This window comes from Monodelphis domestica, chromosome 2 (genome assembly GCF_027887165.1).
Source record: "Monodelphis domestica isolate mMonDom1 chromosome 2, mMonDom1.pri, whole genome shotgun sequence".
Lineage (NCBI taxonomy): Eukaryota > Metazoa > Chordata > Mammalia > Didelphimorphia > Didelphidae > Monodelphis > Monodelphis domestica.
Genome location: NC_077228.1, coordinates 441,269,457 through 441,293,083, shown reverse-complemented (window position 1 = coordinate 441,293,083; position 23,627 = coordinate 441,269,457). Strand labels below are relative to the sequence as shown.

The window sequence follows — 23,627 nt, the reverse complement described above, 5'->3', positions numbered from 1 at the left end:
AATTTTCTGGCAGTAAATTACTGGTGCAAGAATTCCATGAGAAATCCAGCCATGGAGTCACACATTGACATATTGATCTATCACCTATAGAAAACTCTTGTTGAGAACCACTGAGATAATTTACAACCATTGTCCTTATCTTGTAAAACATTACTAACCATTGTCTCTGCAAGAAGCTTACCTAATCCCTTAGCCTATGTCATTTTCCCTATAAAGTGTGTATCCCAACTTATTAAACACTGCTCAGTAAGACATTTTTCTGCATGTCTCTTCTGTCAGTCTCAACCCTCCTGTAATCCCAAAACCATTTTCCTTATCCTGGTTCAGAGACCCATGAGCTATCTGCTGAAGCTAGCATCTGGCACCTGTATATACAGGATAAGCTGGAGGTGATCAACAGAATGAAGGAACTAGACAAAGGGCACTAAATGACTGCCTGCCCTTTGATCCAGCCATATCACTGCTGGGTTTATACCCCAAAGAATTCTTAAGGAAAAAAGACCTATACAAAAATATTTATAGCTGTACTCTTTGTGGTGGTAAAAAATTGGAAAATGAAGGGGGTGTCCTCTGAATGGGGAATGGCTGAACAAATTGTAGTATCTGATGGGGATGGAATACTATTGTGCTCAAAGGAATAAAAAACTAGAGGAATTTCATGGAGACCGGAACAACCTCCAGGAATTGATGCAGAGGGAAAGGAGCAGAACCAGGAGAACATTGTACACAGAGACTGATACATTGTGGTACAATCAAATGTAATGGACTTCTCTAGTAGCAGCAATGCAATGATCCAGGACAATTCTAAGGGACTTATGAGAAAGAACACTATCCACATTCAAAGAAAGAACTGTAGGAGTAGAAACACAGAAGAAAAACAACTGCTTGATCACATGGTTTGAAGGGGATATGATTGGGGATGTAGATTCTAAATGATCAACCTGGTGCAATTATCAATAATATGGAAATAGGTCTTGATCAATGACACATGTAAAATGCAGTGGAATTGCATGTCAGCTATGGGAAGGGAGTGGGAGAAGGGGAAGGAAAGAACATGAATCATGTAACTGTGGAAAAATATTATAAATTAATTAATTAAATAAAATTTTCCAAATTAAAAATTTAAATTAAAACTAAAAAAGGATTTTAAAAAATATAGAAGAAAGGAACTAGAATTGAGAGGGACTGGAAAAAGCTTCCTGCAGAAGACAGACTTGAAGGAAGTCAGAGAAGCTAGGAGTTCTAATTGAGGAGGAAAAGAGTTCTAGGTATGGGGGACAGTGAGCAAAAATACCTTGATTCAGAAGATAGACTATTGTATGAAAGGATTCAATTATTATATGATGAATGTGATTGAATCAGTCTTCAAATACTTAGGGGTAGGCATGCTAGCAATCAGCAAGCATTTGAAGGACTCTTACATAGAAGAGAGATTAGACTTGGCTTTTTTTTTTTTTAATTCCTAGAAGAACTAGGAATTTGAATGGAAGCTGCTAAGAGGCAAATTTAGTCTTGGCACCAGGAATATCTTCCTAACAGTTAGAGTTATCTAAAAGTAAAACAGATTACCTCAAGAGGTGATGGGTTCTTCCTTGTTGGAAAGCATCATGTAAAGGCTTGATGGCCACTTGTTGGATGTGCCATGTAGGGGGTTCTTATATAGTTATCAGTCAGACTTTGGGGGCCACCCAGGTTACTTATAATTCTGAGATCCTGTGAGTAATAGGCAAAGGTTGATGAAAGCTTCTCTCCCCTTCTGAATACAAGCCAGAGACAGCACAGTATGCCCATATGGGAGAGAAGACTGGAGCCACCTGTGCACTCTATAAAAAGCAGTAATTCATGTAACCACTTTCTGTTTAACATCAAGGGGAAGGGCACATAGCTTCCAAACCACCTTCCTGACATAGACTCCTGTGGCAAGGGTGCCTGTCAGCAAGCTGATCACCATTACTGAGTCCAGAGGTACTCTGCCAAGCCAATTTGCACAAGGTCAATACTGTGCACACACTCATATGCTGAAAACAGATTCTTGCAGCTTGAGACTCTTAAGAACTTGGCAGGTCAAAGTATAGGATCTCAGAGAGTGCCAGTGAGCAAGATCTACTGTTTGGATTTTTTTGTTATGAGGAGGGACTAATTGGCAGGAGTGCATGCGTGTGTGTGTGTGTGTGTGTGTGTGTGTGTGTGTGTGTACACTCAGCTTGGAATAGCATCTTCTCATTTGCCTTGAATGGAATAGCTAGTCAACTCTTCTGACTACTCAGTTCTGGTTTAGTCATGAGATTATAAACTCAGTTCTTTTGAAAGCTGAACCAACATCATCACGCTCGGTCCACTGTCTCGGGGAGCAGCACGAAGGGGAAGCTACGATGGCAACCTTTACATAAAGAACCCGGTGAGTATAAGAGGTTTTTGCTCTGGGGAAGAAGAGCATCATGTTATTCCAGGGACACAACTTTATTAAAGTCACTGTCCAAAAGGGGAATAAAAATAATTTATAGTTAGGATCCAACAGCAAATTAAAGTCATACTTTTCAAAAAGGCAAAGGTAATAAAAATCATTTTGAGCTCCACACTGTAAACTAACCTATGACTTAGGCTTTCTACTCTTCTAAAAAATATTTGCTTTCCTATGCTCTTAACAGATTTTCTTTATCATGTCCCCATCGATGCAATATACAAACCTTTCTATCAGTTCATGCCCAATTCTATGAGTTGTAAAATATTATTATTATTATTTGATTTAAGGAAGAGTAAACATGATTCAACATTTATCCAGGGACCTCAGCTTTCAATATTTATTCCTAGAGGAAGAAAACTCAGTTTTTAAAGTGAGATTGAGGGGCAGCTGGGTGGCTCAGTGGATTGAGAGCCAAGCCTAGAGATGGGAGGTCCTAGGTTCAAATCTGGCCTCAGACACTTCCCAGCTATGTGACCCTGGGCAAGTCACTTAACCCCCATTGCCTAGCCTTTACCACCCTTCTGCCTTGGAACTAATACACAGTATTGACTCCAAGACAGAAGGTAAGGGTTTAAAAATATAATAAATAAAATAAAGTGAGATTGGATTTTTTCAGGCAATAAGAGGTCTGATGTGATTTTTAAATAACTTGAAACAGAACCTGATCTCTTAAAGGAATCCTTACAATATCCATGCTGAGCAAACAACATTATCAATCACAGAGAAAAAGAGGGAAGGTTAAACTTAGAATCAGAATACCCTTCTGTTGCTCAGGGGCCTTTCGGCACCTCCTAGCAGCATTTCCCTAGGAAATTGGAGCTAGTGTTGGATACAGACAGAGATCCCCCAGAGAGAATGCCAGCTGTTCTCTAAAATGTTCCTGGGCAGGAAGGCAAAGGCACAGGAATGATTGGGAAGAGATAGGGCATACTTTGAAGCTTAAAAGTACACATGTTTAAGATCTCACAATCCCAGCAAACACACATGTAACCCCAAAAGGAAAGTTTTGTGAACTCTTTATGACATTTCTGCCATTTGAAAAGAGTTTAAGGTAATGTTGACATGTACAAACCTACCAGACAATGTGGATATATATCAGTGAATGAGGAAAGTCTAACAAGTGGCTAGTAACTGAATATAATTGTTTCACAATAGTCAATTTGATTCTATTTTTGTTAAACTCATTTGTTCCTGTGAATACAGTCAATAACAGCAAGGGAACCCAAGCAGGTTTCTGCTGAGGGTCCATTAGATAGAATGTTACCAAAATTGGAGGTGGAGGCAAATATGTTTGACAACTTGTTTCTCAGTATTTGTTTATTTTTAAAGAGCCTTTATGTTATAAAGAATCGGCCACTACAAATGAGATATTGATTTTTTTTTTTAGAGGAGAAACTACATTTCTATTAAGCACACGCCTGTTGTTTAACTCTCCTGCCTCTCTTTTTGCAATCTCTTTCCTTCTCTCCCTCTCTGCCCTTGGCCAGAGTTCTAAGTTTTTACTCATGGGAGGTTTCCTTCCAATAGTGGCTCTTTTATATTTTGGGTTTGTTATTTGTACAGTAACCGATATACAGGTACATGTATGCATGTATGTGTATATACGACACATCTATGTATTGTGTTGTGACCTGTATGTTTGTATTGATCCATGTGTATATGTAAATGTGAATGGTTTTATTTAGTTGGTCCAGACCTATGATTTCATCAGTGTAGCAGTCTTCCATAGTGGGAGCTTTCTTCACCAATGTGGATCGGCAACTACATAGTAACCTAAAATTTTAGAGATTTGCCCAGAATGCTAAAAGGTGAAGTATCTTGTGCATAGTTACACAGTCAGTATGTGACAATGACAGGGCTAGACCTCAGCTCTTCCTGACTTCAAGACCAACCCCTATATACTCTACTACCCAGATTCTTGTGTGTGTGTGTGTGTGTGTGTGTGTGTTTGTGTAGAGGCAATCATGGTTCACTGAATAAAGAACTAGTTCCCCAAATCAAGATGTCCTGGGTTCAAGAACTACCTTTGGCATATCCTGCTTTTGTGACTCTGGGCCAATTACTTAGTCTCTCAGTGTTCTAGGTTATTCTCTAAGACTTTTGCAGAGAAAGGTGCTGGTCTGCATTGGTAGAGGCAATATCAATTAAGTTGCAGGAACTATATGTGTGTGTGTGTGTCTATCTGTCTGTCTGTCTGTCTGTGTCTGTGTTTTAGAGATACCATGAGTTAATCTCATCTAGGGAATTCAGAGAGAAGGAAACTTCTACCAATAATGCTCAAGATGTTCTGCAGCTTCAAGTTTCAGAGTTGTCTAGCAGTGGTATCAAACTCAAATGGAAATGGATCCTTGCTGCTGCATAAAAAACCACACATTGGCATTATCTATTTGTATTATATTTTTGTTATTAAGTATTTCTGAGTTGTGTGTGTGTGTGTGTGTGTGTGTGTGTGTGTGTGTGTGTGTGTTTAAACCTTATCTTCTGTCTTAGGATCAAATCAAAGTCAGAAGAGCAGCAAGGGCTTTGCAATCAGGTTAAATGACTTACCAGAGTCAATGGCTTGGAAGTATCTGAGGTCACATTTGGTTCTCATGACTTGAGGCTTAGTGCATGCTCAATTCATTGTGCTACCTACCTGCCTCCCAGTTGTATTTTAATTTGAGGTTTAGCACATTTGGAAGTTTTCCCTTGCATCTACAGTTTGACAGCCCTAGAGAAGACTAAAAGGGGGGAGGGCTAGGGAAGGAAATAAACATTTGCATGGTGGCTACTATATGCCAGGTACTATGCTAAGTTTGTGTGTGTGTGTGTGTGTGTGTGTGTGTGTATGTATATATATATATATATATCCCTCAAGGATAATAGATTTCTTTGAGGCAATAATAGAACAGAATTGGATTTCTAAATTTAACTCATTACAGGCCAGCAAATTTCTGAGTTCAGAGAAAGCCCATGACTTGGGCTGATTAGAACAAAATCAATTCACTGGAAGTAGGATCAATTAAAAAAAAAAACAGAAGCAATCTGGTCATTTCATAGGAACTTTGTTGTTAGGGGCAGTGACTCAGTCCTTTGGAAGGGATCTTGTTGGTCAGCAGTCCTCTACCTCAGTGTTTTTAAAGATCTGTTATTTCATCAGTGTGGGAGCTGCCCCTTCAGGTGCAGAATGTGATGCTCTATGACTGTATAGATAGTTTTTATAAGTTGCTTTGGCAAAAAAATCTCCCATCACCTGGTGATCAAGCTTTTGGTAATGATCAGCATATCCCCTAGGTCAATAGACTATGTATGATGACCATCGGGCAATGGCACAGTGATTTACTTTAGGTGTGCATAAAATATGAACAAGATTTGACAATACAGTTGAGAGTGAATTTACTTCCCTCCTATGGGTGAGAGGCAGTATTATACAGTGGATAGAGTCCTGGTCTTAGGATAAGGAGAGTTTGGTTTGAATCTTGCCTCAGAAATGTGCTAACTGTGAGACCTATAGTCAATCCCTAAACCTTTTAGGGACTCAGTTACCTTATCTATAAAGAAAAAGGATTAGACCTCAAAGGTCTTTTTTGCCTATAAATCTATGTTCCCCTAAGAGCCAATTTCCACATATCAAATGACTTTATATCTATAAAATGATAAAAATATAGATACTAGACTCATATATTTAATAAATATATCATTTTAAAACAAATTAAAGAATCTTTTTTAAAATTAGCTATAAATTTGTTTTTAAAAATAATATAAGTATATAAAAATATTTTAAAAGCTATAAAACTATGGGAGTCAAGCCTACTGGGAAAATTTCCAGGGTATGTTGGCACATTTAGCCCACAATTTATTCATACCTGTGCCTGTCATAGGGTCTATAGCTGAAGCTTGTGCTCTCTTTTGAGAACTCAAGTTCCATGATTTATAACATCTAGATAAATAAGACATTGGACAACTAGGTGGCACAATGGGTAGAATGCCAGGCCTAGAATAAGGAAGACCTAACTCTTGAGTTCAAGTCTGGACTCAGACACTTCGTAGTTGTGTGACCCTGGGCAAGTCACTTAACCGTATTTGCCTCAGTTTCCTCAACTGTAAAACAAATTGGAGAAGGAAATGGGATATCACTTCAGTATCTTTGCCAGGAAAACACCAACATGATGAGGCAGTAGAGGATCAATAGTGATTTGAAACTTATAATATTGGCTAACTTCTCTATATCCAACTAAGTAAGTCCTTTTTAAATTGTTAAATCATTTTGTATTTTCTTAAACAATTCCTCCATGCAGAGAAAGCCTCATCTTGCATGGAGATTCCATTACAAGGGTGCTGGCCTCCTTTTATGGCTCTTGGGATTCTTTAAACCTTTCTACCCTATACCTAAAAGAAGAAATGCCCCTTTGACAAACCCTTTAGCAAGTCCCTTCTGATTTATGATTCTATTTAATTTATTTCATGTATCATCACAGAAGGAAAGCCAGGGCTTTGGTCTGGAATGACTCTCACTGGCCTGTTTTCCAGAGGTATGGCACTCAGGAATGCCTTAGTGAGTGGAGGCCAGCTGGCAAACACTCTCAGGTCATGGGATATGCCTCTTAATTTTCTCTTCTTAAGAAGTAGCTAGCAGTCTTATCAAGCTGCCCAGCTGGGCAAATCTGGGCTTGAAGATCTCAAAAAGCTCAGCCTCTACAGAGAATCTGCCTGTCCATTTGAATGATTTAGATAGTCTTTCAAGTCCTTTTCATTTAACTAGGCTCTATATCCAATTTAACACAAAACAGGCTCCATCATTTTGTAAGCTGTAGCCCTTAGGTGTAATTACATCCCTTTATAGCCCAGACCCACAAACACCAAATTTACTTTGCAATTGGTTTAAAGTGCTTCAATCATGCCAGTTTGAAAATATTTTTTCCAAATGATAAGCCGAACCACTAATGGAACTTAGAGTACATCTCAATACCTCTCAGCAATTGTCCCAAATTTGGTCAGAATCATTCAACTCCTGTTAAAGTTATGGGGGTAGAGAAGGAGGGAAAAGACAAACAGAATTGATATCTTGAGCAATCAAACTAAAATAGAGCTTATTTCATTCAGGCAATGAGCTTTTTAAAATAACCATCCAGAGTCTTTGTTTCTAGTTGTTAAAAGTCAAAATAAATTTCACTTCTATTTCCTGATTTTATAACTTTTAAAAAATTCTTTCGTAGTAGCTAAAAAATAACCAAAAAATTCATAGGATCTACTAAAAAGAGAATTGAGAAAAAAGATAGGATTTCAGGACAGCTAGGTGGTGTGATAGATGGAATGCTAGGCTTGGAGTCAGGATGACCTGAGTTTAAATTTGACCTTAGAGACACCTATGAGCTGTGTTACCCTTAATCCTGTCTGTCTTAGTTTCCTCATCTATCAAAGGAGATGGAGAAGAAAATATCAAACTACTCCATTATCTTTGCTAAGAAAACCCCAAAAGGAGTCAAAAAGAGTCTGACATGACTGAAAAAATGTCGTAACAATAGCAAAATATTTCTAGTTTCTTCCATCTCCTAATGCCACCCCCTCATTGTTCACCTAACCCCCAAATCTCCTTTCTATAGATAGACCTATGCCTGATTATCCCAGCAGTCTGCAATGTTCAAAATGACCTCTTCCTTCCATTTCTGTCCACAGAATGCTATCTATTCCTTCAGAGATGACATTTCAATCTATTGAAGAAATATAAACTCATTAAACTAATTTCTACTATAGTATGAGTAACTGGTAGCCCATTTGAGACAGGTAGTGGTGAAGTAGACAGTACATGGGAGAATCAAGAATACCTACATTCAAATCTTGTATTAAAATTGAATTGTTGTATAAGCCACTTAACCTCTCAGGATCATCTTTTTCCTCTGTAAAATGGGAATAATAATAGCAAACTATCTTTTAGGGTTGTTGTAAGAGATAATTCATATGAAACATGTAGGTAAACTAAGTCAAATTAAAGATTAAACTACATTTAGAAAGTTTACAATGACTGATTGAGGCAGGAGATTTAAATATCTAGAGTCAGAATCCAATTAATCCTTTTTTACCCTCAAATTACTTGGGAAGCCTTGCCTCCATTTTTGGCTTCTTGTGAATGTTGAAGCCCTCCGCAAATTTTCACATCCCTTGGGACAGGTTCAGCCTGCTCAAAAACCTTCTAACTAGGAGAAATGTTCCTGACCACTCCAAACTAATAAAAGTTAACAAAAGAAGATAAAAAATGATCATAATATGAAGGGAAACAATTCTATTTAAAAGTTATTAATTAAAAAAAATAACCCTGTTCACAGACCTCAGGTTAAGAACTTCCACTATTAGGAGCTTCTCATTTAAGACTTTTCCTTCTCTTAATTTCTAAGGCTGCAAACTAATTGATTTGATTAGCTATGCGTCCTGAGATCTGTGAACTTTTTTTTCCCATCTCTACTCGGCCCATATCTGGTTCAATAAGTTCAATAAGATTCTTCTGGAGTCATGTTTTAGCCTTAAGAGGTTATTCTAACTGTAGGAATTTGATATGCAGTGGCAGGCTGAGGAGAAAGGTGAGGGTAGTGCAGCTTTACCCCAAAACAACATTTAGGCAGTAACACACACATACATTTCTTGATAATTTTTTTTTAATTTTCCTCAACTCTTATACACACATTCATAAACTTGTTATTATTACCAGATTTGTTACCATATCCTTTAGGGCCATTGAAAACATGGGCAGAAGATTTAGGCACATTATATTTTAAATAGATTGACCTATTTTGCAGATTAGGAAACTGAGGCCCAGAGTCAAGAATTCTGCTTTTCCCTAAAGCTGGTCATAGGATATAGATATTGATCTGGAAGAGACCTCAGAGGCTAACTACTTCACTCATTCCAACTAGTGTCTTTTCACACCCCAAAGAATTGGCCCCAATTAATCAATATCGATGTTGGTCTTAAATAACCAGCTACTGTGTATTGTTGTTAATGAGGATCTACTGTAAGTCAAACTCAGTCCTGGATTCTACCTACCTGGGTACTTTGGACAATGAATGAATGGTTTGGAAATTTGGCTAAGTCTTTACTGGTAGTCTTCTACCAGTAGGGGGCACCCAAACCCTAGGCTTCAGTTGATTTGATTTCAAAATGGAACAGGAAAATCTGGGGGAGTGGCAGCTTTTTGTTTTTAACAACAATAACAATAAAAGCCAGATCGCAACAAACTCAGGAATTTTAGTTCTGTGACAGGTCAAAGCCATCCTCATGCGAAAGAGGACTCTTGAAATTGGTTTCGTAATTAGGGCTGCTCCAAGTGTACATTAACAGCCCCTAAAACATAGTTTTCATCTTTCTTCCTACTTCTAGAATCAAATAGAGCTCTATCCTAATATGCTAGTAAACTACTGTTGTAGTCTGGCATAGTTTGAACACAAAGATTATATGGTTGCATAGCAGGAGGAGATGCAAGCAGTGGGAGGTACATTTGGAAATTTCCATTTCTAGACCCAAAAGCAATTTTACTTCACTCTCTTACAATGCACTTAACCAACCAGAAGTAGGTGTTAGCAAGCAAGGGCTTAGAAAGGTCAAGGGAAGGGGTAGGAAGGTGGGAAATAAGTGGGTTGGGCTCTGCAACACCAAGGCACACAGGCTCAAGGGATAGAGTTGAAGGACTCCAAAAGTCATTATGTCCAACTTCATCCTTATATAGAGGAAGGAAATGAGACCTAAAGAGGTGAACTGATTTGCCTAGTAATTGGCTGAGGCTGAATTTGAACCCAAGCCCTCTGGCTCCAAATTTGGGATTCTTTCCTACTGGATTTTTTTTTATTTCTTTTCTCTTATTCCAAGTAATGCTAAAAGTGTCAGAACACAAGAGAGTATCTTATGAGGAAAATAGATCAGTGTAGCTGAATCATGATATATGGAGAATAGTAAAATACAAGACTGGAAAGGTAGGAAGAGGGCAAGTTATAAATAGCTTTAAATGCTAAGGAGAAGTTTTTTTTTTTATTTGCTCTTAAAGATAATAGGGAACTCCTGGAGTCTATTGATTGGACTGAAGAGAAACATGACCACATTTGTGCTTTGATATGATCACTAAAGGATAGAGATTGGGAGAGGAAACGAGTATAGGCACAGCAGGTATAGCCACCTGACAAAGTATTGAGAAGTGAAGAAGTTGTAATCATGGTGAGACTGAACATAGGAGGGCTCATGGGGGCACATGGAATGATAGGAGACTGTTTGGATAAAGTAATTTCAGAATTCTTGATAAATGGAACACATATGGAAGATGGCAAGATCAAAAGTGTAACCATCTCTGTGTGTAGCTATGGTAGAGTGGCAGAATAGCTGAATTAGATTGAGGACCTGTAAAGTTGGGATATATAGGGGAACACTGACATTCATCAAATAATGAAGTCCCCTAGTATAAAAGCAGGAATTAAGGAAGAGAACCAGGCACCAATCTCACTAAGAAACAAGGAAGAAGGTCCAAGGGGCATGGGGAGATGTAGATATCTGCCACCAGAATCTAGATTGAGTAATAAATTAGGAAATAATGAATTAGGAATATATTTTTAAAAATAAAATAAATTGGGAAAGAATGAACCTCAAAGAGAAGAGATTGTTCAGTAATGGTGGTAGAGAGTGAATCTAGTAGTAATAAAGGGGTCAAAGAAATATTTCTACTCAGCGTCTAAGACTCCTGAACCTGTATTGGAAAGGAAGGCCTATAGGTGATTTTTTTAAAAAGCCCTTCAGCACACTGGATGGATTCCCAGTTGCAAATTTATGGGAGTACATGAACAAGAGGCTCAAAGAATGGACAGGCATGGATAGATTGTGGTTTGCATGACTGAAGAGCATAGGAATGTCAATAAGAGGGATTGTTGGGAAAGAGGAAAGTAAATGAATGTATCTCTAACATAATCATTGAAAATTTTATTGAAAAGAAATCTCTGATTTCTTAGAAGTAGAAAAGAAGCCATTTGTCCTAGACATTGAATAATGAAAAGATGGAAGGCAAAAAGAGATACAATTACTGTTCCGTTTTGTAGTTTGTGCATCCTCAAAATTTTGCTCCCCTTTGCCCATTTCTTCAGGTTTAAGAACCTACCACTAGAGAGCACATACAGGAATAAAAAGATGAGATTCCAACTAATTAGTTCATCAGTATTCACAAAATGTTTATAGAATGAGCTTGAAGAAACAGTTAAAAAATTGTCTCTGAAATAAGTTTGCATCTGCTCTTTTTTAAAAAAAAACCCTTACCTTCCATCTTAGAATCAATACTAAGTATTGGTTCCAAGGCAGAAGAGTGGTAAGGGCTAGGCAATGGGGGTGAAGTGATTTGCCCAGGATCACAGTTAGGAAGTGTCTGATGTCACATTTAAACCCAGGTCCTCCCAACTCCAAACCTGACACTCTATCCATTGAGCCACTTAGATGCCCCTCTCTCAAGTTCTTGAAAAAGGAAGGGGAAAACCCCAACCCTCTTCATTCCACAATTAGAGATTGGGTTTAAAGTTGTGCTTTCTCTGGAAGGGACTTAACTTCAAACTGTTATCAGAGCCTTTTTTGAGAGCAGGGATGGGAGTGCCCAGAATGAGCAAGGGAAAGGACTAGTGCCCTGAGTAGGGAGAGAAACATTTTACCCTGGGATCTGCCAGGTAAATTATTGATCTTTTGAAAATTATGAAAAAAAGTTTTAGAGCTGCTCAAGGTCACCCAGCTGGTAGTTAATCCTCAAAGTCTTGTGTCTTCATCGAGATCTTTCCCTTATTCTCTTCCTGTTTGCCCATAGGAATGATTGACAGTGATTGTATTTGTGTCATATGGAGCCCCATATGCTATGGGATCTTAGCCACACTTCATTTTCATGATGTCCAAAATATGAGTAACTGGGGAAGAGCATATGCATGAGACCTCCTGAGCAATTCTCACCTGGTCCCCAGAGCATAGAAAGATTGGGGGCTAATGTAGCTGCTCCTGTAAAACTTCTGGAGCATGATCCAATTGCTCTAACCATATGAAATCAGAAAGATCATCAGAGGCTAGAGGAGAAGCAGAGGGACACGAGAAGGCTGATGGGAAGAAGGGAAGGGAGAAAGGTTAGAATGACATATCTGGCTGATGACTCACAGCTGTAAACATGGAAAGCCATTCCTTCCAGAAGTTACCCCTCAAGGAGACAACTGGTAGACATAACTGTAGCATGTGACTGCACAGATTGGGTTGCAGCTTATAATATCCCCAGTCCTATTTAGATCCAGATGGAATCAAATCCTATCTGATCTCTAGCAGTCCTGACTTTCAAAGACTACTAATGACCCTAATGAAGTCATGTTTCTTTAGCTTTAATGTTGCCTCCCCTCAAAGAACAGCAAAAATTTAACTGATTAGTTTTATAGAATTAAGAGATGAAAGGATGACCCTAGAAAGGATCTAGACACAGGATCATAGGTCATCGAATCCAGTCTCCTCATTGTGTTATTCAGTTGTGTCTGACTCTCTGTGACCCTTTTAAGGGTTTTATTTGGTAAAGATAATGGAATGGTCTGCCATTTCCTTCTCCAACTCATTTTACTGATGAGGAAACTGAGGCAAATAGAGTTAAATGACTTGGCCAGGGTCAGTGTTTGTGGTTAGTGAGTGTTTGAGGCTAGATTTGAACTCAGGTCTTCCAGACTCCAGGTTAGGTGCTCTATCCACTGCACCACCTCACTGCCCCTAGCTGCTCCTCCTTTTGCACATCAGGAAATCCTGGAGTAGAAACTTGTCTTACAACTAATGAATGACAGAAGTAGCACCAGAACCTAAGTACAGTGTTCAAACACAATGTTTTTCCCACAATATCACATTACTCCCTGCTTCATAGCAACAATGCTGACCTCAGAGATGCTCTACCCAAAACAATAAAGTTTATATTCCTAGCTAAGTGCACTGAGCTTGGAATCAGGCTTCATTATATTAAGCTTTTAGAAAACCTACTGATTGAACTAGACTGAATGTGAGAGAGAACTTTACTATGTGAAAGCCAAAATCCTTTGATTGTTTTCTTTTCGTTCACTTTGTACTGAAGTGACACACTTAATGCTTGTGGAATTGTAGGCTTTAGTGCCTTTCTCCAGGAAACCTTCTCTACCTCAGCTGGAAGTGTTCGGCTATACCCTCTATTATTTATTATCACCTCTGAACAGGTCCTTTATTCTACAACCAAATCATAACACCCCAGAGGGTAGGGGTCTGGCTCCCACCTCTGTCCACCCTCAGTACCCAGCACATGGGAAATAAATATTGCTTATTGTTTTGAGGAAAGGTCCTTTTATTCCTGTACTTTCTAGTGCTTTCAATAGGAATGGGTGCTGTATTTTGTCAAAGGCTTTTTCTGCATCTATTGAGATGATCATGTGATTTCCATTATTTTGGTTGCTGATGTGGTCAATTATGCAGATGGTTTTCCTAATATTGAACCAACCCTGTGTTCCTGGTACAAATCTCACTGGATCATAGTGAATAATCCTTGTGATAATTTGCTGTAATCTTTTAACTAGTATTTTATTTAAAATTTTTGCCTCTACATAAGAACCGGCTCTCAGTTAAGAAAGCTGACAATGCCAAACCAAACTAATTCTGAGTCCTTTGTAGTGCTCATCAGTTACTCGGTGTGCAGCTTCCTAGGGAATTGGGTGTTGGCTTCCTTGGTACAAAGAACAGGCTGCCTCTGAACCAGAGAGCCAGTACAGCTTCTTTTTTTTTTTAAATTTTAAACATTATTTTATTTGGTCATTTCCAAACATTATTCACTGGAAACAAAGATCATTTTCTTTTCCTCCCCTCCCCCCCTCCCACCACCTTTCCCTCTCCCATAGCCGACGCACGATTCCACTGGTTATCACATGTGTTCTTGACTCGAACCCATTTCCCTGTTGTTGGAATTTGCATTATAGTGTTCATTTAGAGTCTCTCCTCAGTCATATCCCCTCCACCCCTGTAGTGAAGCAGTTGCTTTTCATCGGTGTTTTTACTCCCACAGTTTATCCTCTGCTTGTGGATAGTATTTTTTAGATCCCTGCAGATTGTTCAGGGACATTGCATTGATACTAATGGAGAAGTCCATCACCTTTGATTGTACCACAGTGTATCAGTCTCTGTGTACAATGTTTTTTTGGTTCTGCTCCTTTTGCTCTGCATCACTTCCTGGAGGTTGTTCCAGTCTCCACGGAATTCCTCTACTTTATTATTCCTTTTAGCACAATAGTATTCCATCACCAACATATACCAAAATTTGTTCAGTCATTCCCCAATTGACGGGCATCCCCTCGTTTTCCAATTTTTGGCCACCACAAAGAACGCAGCTATGAATATTCTTGTACAAGTCTTTTTCCTTATTATCTCTTTGGGGTACAAACCCAGCAGGGCTATGGCTGGATCAAAGGGCAGACAGTCTTTTATCACCCTTTGGGCATAGTTCCAAATTGCCCTCCAGAATGGTTGGGTCAGTTCACAACTCCACCAGCAATGAATTAATGTCCCCACTTTGCCACATCCCCTCCAGCATTCATTACTTTCCATAGCTGTCATGTTAGCCAATCTGCTAGGTGTGAGGTGATAGCTCAGAGTTGTTTTGATTTGCATCTCTCTGATTATAAGAGATGTAGAGCACTTTTTCATGTGCTTATTAATAGTTTTGATTTCTTTGGCTGCGAACTGCCTGTTCATGTCCCTTACCCATTTGTCAATTGGAGAATGGCTTGATTTTTTGTACAATTGATTTAGTTCTTTATAAATTTGAGTAATTAAACCTTTGTCAGAGGTTTTTATGAAGATTGTTCCCCAATTTGTTGCTACCCTTCTGATTTTGGTTACATTGGTTTTGTTTGTACAAAAACTTTTTAATTTGATGTAATCCAGATTATTTATTTTGCATTTTGTAACTCTTTCTAATTCTTGCTTGGTTTTGAAGTCTTTCCCTTCCCAAAGGTCTGACATGTATACTATTCTGTGTTCGCCTAATTTTCTTATAGTTTCCTTCTTTATGTTCAAGTCATTCACCCATTTTGAATTTATCTTGGTGTAGGGTGTGAGGTGTTGATCTAAACCTAATCTTTCCCACACTGTCCTCCAGTTTTCCCAGCAGTTTTTATGAAATAGTGGATTTTTGTCCCAAGAGCTGGGATCTTTGGGTTTGTCATATACTGTCTTGCTGAGGTTGCTTGCCCCCAGTCTATTCCACTGATCCTCCTTTCTGTCTCTTAGCCAGTACCAAATTGTTTTGATGACTGCTGCTTTATAATATAGTCTGAGATCTGGGACTGCAAGACCCCCTTCCTTTGTATTTTTTTTTCATTATTTCCCTGGATATCCTTGATCTTTTGTTCTTCCAAATGAACTTTGTTATGGTTTTTTCTAAATCAATAAAAAAAATTTTTGGAAGTTCCATGGGTATGGCACTAAATAGATAGATGAGTTTGGGTAGGATGATCATTTTTATTATATTGGCTCGTCCTACCCACGAGCAGTTAATGTTCTTCCAATTGTTCAAGTCTAGTTTTAGTTGTGTGGGAAGTGTTTTGTAGTTGTGTTCATATAGATCCTGTGTTTGTCTCGGGAGATAGATTCCTAAGTATTTTATTTTGTCTAAGGTAATTTTGAATGGGATTTCTCTTTCTAGTTCTTGCTGCTGAGCTGTGTTGGAATTATATAGAAATGCTGATGACTTATGTGGGTTTATTTTGTATCCTGCAACTTTGCTAAAGTTGTTGATTATTTCGATTAGCTTTTTGGTTGAATCTCTAGGATTCTTTAAGTAGACCACATGGCCAGTACAGCTTCTAAAAAGCATTATTTACCAGAAAACAGGAGCTGTACAAGGCAAAAAAAAAAAAGGAGCAAAGGGCTTTATGCTTGTCTTATAATACAATAAAGAAAATTTAGGACCCATTTTGGACAATATAAAAAAAAATTTGCATCTACGGTTTATATTTTCCTTTCTCTGTTTTTTTTCTTCCTGGCTTGGGAATCAGTTGGGAATCCCAATGATTGGGTATCAATACCATATTTGTGGCACAAAAAGAATTTGGTAAGACTCCTTCTTTGCTTATTTTATCAAATAGTTTGTAAAAGTATTGAGATTAATTGTTTTTTAAATATTTGATAGAATTCACTTGTGAATCCATCTGGGCCTGGGGATTTTTTCTTAGGGAGTTCCTTTATGACTTGTTCAATTTCTTTTTTTGATATGGGATTATTTAAGTATTCTATTTCTTCTTTTGTTAATCTAGGCAATTTCTATTTTTGAAAATATTTGTCCATTTCACCTAGATTGCCATATTTATTGTCATGTAAATGGGTAAAATGGCTCTTACTAATTGCCTTAATTTCCTCTAGATTAGAGGTGAGATCACCCTTTTCATTTATGATACTGTTAATTTGATTCTCTTTCTTTTTAAAATTAGATTAACCAATAGTTTATCTATTTTATTTGCTTTTTTCAAAATATCAGCTCCTAGTCTTATTTATTAGTTTAATAGTTCTTTTACTTTCAATTTTATTACCTAGCGCATGATAGTTGTTCAATAAATGTTTGAGGATGAAAATAGTTTATTTAATTTTTCAGTATGATCTTCTGTATTTCATTTGGATTTTGATATTTCTGATCTTGTAGAGACCCTTTCCAACATGAAATCATCCTGTGCCTAGACAGAGATTAGTAACTCAAGAAGTATTTAAGTGTAGTGGAAAGAACATTGTTGGAATTTTCAGGAATCTTGGGTGCTAATCTTGACTCTGTCTCTACCTAGGCCTGTGAATTGGAGTAAATCAATGAATTGCTCTGAGCTTCAAATTCCTGTTTTCTTAAAATGAGAGAGTTGAACTAGAGCCATATTTTCCAAACTATATTCTGCAGTACCATGATATTCCACAATTCCTTTTAATTTATCAAGCATTCATTAAGCTCCAACTGTGTGCCAGGCATTGTGCTAGACCCTAAGAATGCAAAAATGAAAATGAAAATGAAACCATCTCAGCCCTCCAAGAGGTTGTCACAGAATAGATGGATGTAACATGTGTACCAATAAAATCCTTAAATGGATCTGTGATCTCATCAATTCAGTAATTCTCTCTCTTAGTAGAAATCACAACCTATCCATGCCTGCCAATCTTATGCAGCTCTGTCCAGGATCTTCTAAAAGTTCTTCACAGGAGCTCCACCCAATATACTGGAGTCTTTCTTATATTTTCTCCACCATCTCAAGGGTACCAATGGGTCACTTTGTTTTCTTGTCATCTGTTTCTAGTGCCATGTGACCAGCCTATCTTCTTTTCCTTTCATTTAACTTCTTCATGATGCATTTTACTGCCTCTTTAGGGTTCCTTACTAGTCACATGTTGTGGACTGATCACACCACACCCATCTATACCCCTTCATGTCATACTCACCTTTATTTCTTCAAAGACAGTGATGTTCTATGCTTCATTGCTGTCATAGTAATATCAGAAACAAATGTTAGTGTTTAAAAGATGGGCATTGGCTTTTCTGGAAAATCTGAGATCATTAAAAAGTGTTTTGGAGATTACCAGAAACAACATATTCTTCCCTTCCCCTCCCATATAATGCTGGCCCCTGTTCATTCCTCCTCTGTGCTATCTTAGATGTACAGACTATTGTCCAAGCTTTATATGTAATCCATCCAATTATATGTTGACTTTTGAGTAACAAACATTGTTCATCTACTTAGATTTTCCTATGTGGATGGACAGGCCAGACTCCTTTGAGTAAATATAGATCTCTTGTAGTGTTTTTGTCTTTGATGCAATCAGCACAATGTCACAAAATATATTTTAAAATAAACACAGTATGAATAGGAATTCTCAGCAAAAAGTGTGATCTTGGTCCTTTTTTTCCTACTAAAGTACTAAATATAAATTATGTATGCATCTGAAATCCTTATTCCCAATTTATTCTATCATTACCTTTTCCCCCCTCTGCCTTCCAAGAATCCAGGATCAACTAGCACTCTTATAGGATCATATACTTAGATAAGAAAGGATGTTGGAGATTGTCTAGACCAGTAGTGTCAAATTCAAATAGAAACCCATACATAAGGACCTCCATGGGCTGCCTATTGACTTATAAAACCATATATTAACATTATTTATGTTCAATTGTATTTTTTATTAAATAATTCCCAATTCCATTTTAATCTGGGCTACACTGTGGCCACGTGTCTAACACTTCTGATTAGTTTTATCCCTTTAGTTTTTAGACAAAGAAACTAAGACCAAATTACTTTCCCAAGGTATATAGACTATAGATGAACTGAGATTGCAGCCCAGATCTTCTGATGCTAAATATAATACTCTAGTTATTTCATGGGGGTTCAAAATAGATGAATTCTCAATTTTGCTCCAAAAATGTCCCTTTCAAAATTACCTCAAATCATCATTTACAGATTTCTATCAATATATTTCAAGTCCAAGAATATTTTAGAAAATGCTAGATTAGATAGGGTGCTTTCTGGTCATAAAATCCTGTAGTGTCATGTAACCAATTTACAATGAATCCATTATGAATGCCTGGCTCAGTGATTACTAGGAAGCTGTTCAGTTACCCACTCTGATCCATGATTATTTGCTACTTATAACTCACTCCGTTCTAGGAATAGGCAGGGATTCTTAAGCAGGCTATGAAATATTGCTAAAAGCTGCCCTTCTTGGTCATGATTCCTTTTTAGCCACAAAATGAGAGTTGACCAAGGTCATGGTGTTTAGAGCTGTAAGGGACTTGGATTATCTAGTCCATCAAACTGTAAGAGTTAAATTGGTTGATGTTTTAAACTGTAGTGAGTTAAAATGGTTGAAGATATAAATTATGCTAGATATAAGAGTGGGTGAGTAAATTGTGACCGCAGAAAATGTTTTTACTACAGTGTCTTGTTTTAAATCAAATATAAGGTGGTCGCCAGGGAATATATTCCCAATTATGAATATACCCAAGTCAACTGGGTTTTATAGAGATTTTAATTAATAATCCAATGAGCAATCAAAGAAGGAGAGAGAGAGAGAAAAAAGTATAAGTATGAAGGGCCTTAAGCCAACATGGCCTAGACCTGAGTCTTAAGAGAGAGAGAATCAGTCATTTTTTTTTCACTCACCACAAGATTTGTCTTAAGCAAGGATGTCTGAGGAACAGAGTCTCCCCAGAGGGAGTTCCAGCCAGAGTCAGCCTCCCAAGGGACTTCTTCTCAAGAGATCTTCAAAGGGCCTCCTCCAAAAGAATCTATCTCCAAGGAACCTCTCTCCAAGCCTCTCTTGCTTAAGAGATTCCTTTTCTTATATAGGGTTTTTTTTCCTATGTCACCTCCCCTAAGTTCTTCCATCTACCAATCACCGTAGATGTTTTCTAAAAGACAGCCCATCTGAATTCCAGCTAAGTCGACTAATCCCCTCAGTAAGTCTGAACCAGAGAAAACACTGCTGTGTCAACTAATCCCATTAAGAGAAAACCTGCTCGACCTTTATAGGTACCTAGCATCCCATTGTATCAATTCTAAAAACAGGCATGGCTCAAAGAACTCCTTGCCTTATTATAAGCATGGGTCCAAGTACTTTCATTGTTTAGCAAGGAGTTTTCTCCCCTAAAGCAGTCTTAAGTACGGGTGGAGTAGAGGTCCTCCCATTTCTGATCCTGGTGAGTTCTCACATCAAAATGGGGAATGTTTCCAGTAGGGAATTTGTTCCAATGGAGGGTTCCTCAATGTGGAAATTTTTAACATTCACAAGTCTGAGAAATTTCAAGATTTACAAAACCCACATAGAAAGAGGTTCCTGGGAGTCACATATTGACTGAGAAAACCATACACCTGCATTTTATCGTGTTGAATTTTTATCTATTTTACTAAATATTTTCCAATTACATTTTTAAAAAATCCTTCCCGTCTGTCAGTACCAATTCTAGAACTGAAGAACAGCAAGGGTGAAGGAATAAGGGTTAAGTGACTTACCCAAGAATACTTAACTAGGAAGTATCTGAGGCCAGATTTGAACCTGGATTCCACTAACTCCACAGTTTGTAACTTATATGTAGCAAGTTTGACACCTCTGTCTAATCCAATGCCCCCTTTTTACAAAAAAAGGAAACTGAGATATCACCAAAAGAGAGAGAAGAGTGGGTGAGGATAAATACAGATCACAATTACTTCAGAGTCAAGGATGTAGCCATATCTCTGAAGGGCAAAATGAATCCCAGATTTGTGGGGCAAGGGGAATCCAAGGATTGGCTTAAGATGATCTTTCATCTATGGAAAGAGGAAAGAAAAGATAGAAAGATCCCCAAAGGGACTCCCTCTAGCCTGGTTTCTATCATTTCTTCCATTTCATGGTGGGCACACCTGGGTTATCCTACCTAGAAAAACTACTCAGGGATTTAGAAGAAAGCCTGGCATTTCATAAAGAAGGATAGACCTTAAATCAGGTATATCTAAAGACTTCCCATTTCTGCTATGTTTCAATTATTGAGGTTGCATCATGAATATTTCTAGACAAACATGGGGTATTCCACTTTTTTTGAAATTTTTATTTAATTAGTTGATTTGGAATATTTTTTCATGGTTACAAGATCCATGCTTTAGATTCAATGCTTCACTTACTAGCCCATATGATCTAGAAATCAAGGCTTAAGAAAAAGGGACTAAGGTCATATACTTTCCTTGATTTGCAGATTTTGTAAAAAATAATTTTATTTTTAAGCAAAGTTCAGCCCTTTGAGCTTTTTTGATCAGAAACTATATTTAAAAGACCCATCTGAACAAGAATTGTTCTATAGAACATTTAACCTAATTGCTTCTGTTTAAGAACTTGAGATCTAGGATTTTGGGACCCCCATGAGTGTATTTCCTATCAGCATACGCATAATAAGTGACCAGAAGAACCTATAATCCTTATCAACTACCTTTCAAGTGGCTTCTTTATTGTGGGGAACCAAAAAAAAAGTGATCTCTTTACTTTGCAATAAGAGAATCATAGGAACTCAGAGCCAGAGCAGAGTACACTCCAATAAATGGTGTCAGCCTCTCCTTGAAGCCCTCTGTTCCTTTCACCATCCTGCCACTCAACAAATCCAATTTCACTAGAAAGTCATTCTTTATGTCAAACCAAACTCTGCCTTTCTGTAACTGCCTTCCACCCATTGCTCCTACTTCTGACTTTATTGCTCTGATTTCAGCAAAAGAGAGATAGGGCCAGCTCTCTCTTTGGACAGTTGAAAAGTGCCATTTGTGATCAATCATATTTATATAGTATTATATATATATATATTTACCAGTCATCTATTTCTATATATCTAACATATATCCATGTATCTCAACCATCCGTGTATATCTATCTATCTGTCCATGTATCTATTTTATCTAGGTGGCACAGTGGATAGAGTACCTGGCCTGGAGACAGGAAGACCTGAGTTCAAATCTGGATTCAGACACTTACCTAGCTGTGTGACCCAAAGCAAATCACATACCGTTGCTTGCCTCAGCCACCCCACATGTAAAATGAGCTAGAGAAGGAAATGGCAAACCATTCTTGTATCTTTTCCCAGAAAACCCAAAATGGAGTCACCAAGAATCAGATATTACTGAACTAGGATAGCAACAAAACTGATGAGAAGTGAGTAGATATGCAAAGAAATAGCAAACCACTCCAGTATCTTTGCCAAGAAAATCTGATGGTCAATATTGGCATCCATGGAATCACAAAGAGTCAGACATGACTGGGTGACTAAACAACAAGAGGGCCTGAGATAAATATTCCCATATACCTCACATTCAGCTTATGAGAGCTTCTTCCAGTAGCTAGAGCAGAGCTTAAAAAGAGAGGTAGTTTACTGTCAGGGAAAACATGCTGGACCAAGCTTCTCCAGACCTAGAATCTAGACCTGGCTCCATCATTAACTTGCTTCAGACGTTGCTTTAACTTGTCATCTCTGAGTCTTTATTCCGGCGTTTCTCCCTCTATCTCTATCATCTATTCATCCATTTTCCTACAGTCTCCATTTTCCTTCTCAGGTCACCACCCACATGTAAATTATATAGGAACTGCAGGCGGTTCCTATATTTTATGTGTATTTTCATGCAAAATCTATTTCCATACTCGTCATTCTTGTAAGAGAATGCTCATATAAAACCAAACCTTCAAATATAAGTCCAAATAAACTAAAGTGAAAAAGTGTGTGTTTTGATCTACATTCCAAAAGTTCTTTCTCTGGAGGTGGATAGCATTCTTTGTCATAAGTCCTTCAGAATTGTCCTGGATCATTGTTGAGAGTTGCTAAGACTTTTACAGTTGATTATCTTATAATATTGCTGTTACTGTGTGCAATGTTCTCCTGGTTCTACTTACTTCACTCTGCATTAGTTCATGTAGGTCTTTCCAGCTTTTTTCTGAAATTATCCTGCTCATCATTTCTTATAGCACAATTATATTCTATCACCATCATATACTACAGTTTGTTTAGTCATTCTCTAATTGATGGACATCCTCTTAATTTCCAATTCTTTGCCACCACAAAAAGAGCAGCTACAAATATTTTTATACTAGTAGATCCTTTCCCAAATTTTTTTTTATCTCTTTGGGATCCAGACTTAGGGGTAGTTTTATGTGATCATAATACATGCACAGTTCTATAGCCCTTTTGACATTATTCCAAATTACCTTCCAGAATGATTGGATCAGTTCACAACTCCACCAACAATGTATTAGTTTCCAATTTTGACACATCCCCAATGACATTTATCATTTTCCTTTATTGTCTTATTTGCCCAATCTTATAGGTATGAAGTAGTACCACAGAGTTGTTTTAATTTGCATTTCTCTATGAGTGATTTAGATCCTTTTTTCATATGATTATTGATAGCTTTGATTTCTTCATCTGAAAACTGCTTGTTCATATCCTCTGACCTTTTGTCAATTGAGAAACGGCTTGTGTTCTTATAAATTTCACTCAGTTCTCTATATATTTGAGAAATAAGATTTTTATCAGAGAAATTTGCTTCAAAATTCTCCCCCCACCCCAGTTTGTTGTTTCCCTTTCAACAGCATTTATTATTTCATGAAAGCTTCATAGTATCTGAGTAAACAATGACTGGCTTTGCTGTAATTTACCTCAACAGCTCAGAGC

At 37.7% G+C, this 23,627-nt stretch overlaps 1 protein-coding gene across 1 annotated transcript in view; it reads left to right on the top strand.

Annotated features, from left to right (window-relative positions):
- The first annotated feature begins 2,006 nt into the window (after nucleotides 1-2,006).
- Nucleotides 2,007-23,627, top strand: part of TAGAP (T cell activation RhoGTPase activating protein) — a 136,795-nt gene continuing 115,174 nt past the window's right edge. Inside the window, exons 1-2 of the mRNA XM_007484842.2 lie at nucleotides 2,007-2,398; nucleotides 23,620-23,627. The exon at nucleotides 23,620-23,627 is cut by the window's right edge and continues 75 nt beyond it. The gene's annotated coding sequence lies outside the window, so the exon portion shown is untranslated. The remainder of the gene's footprint in view (nucleotides 2,399-23,619) is intronic.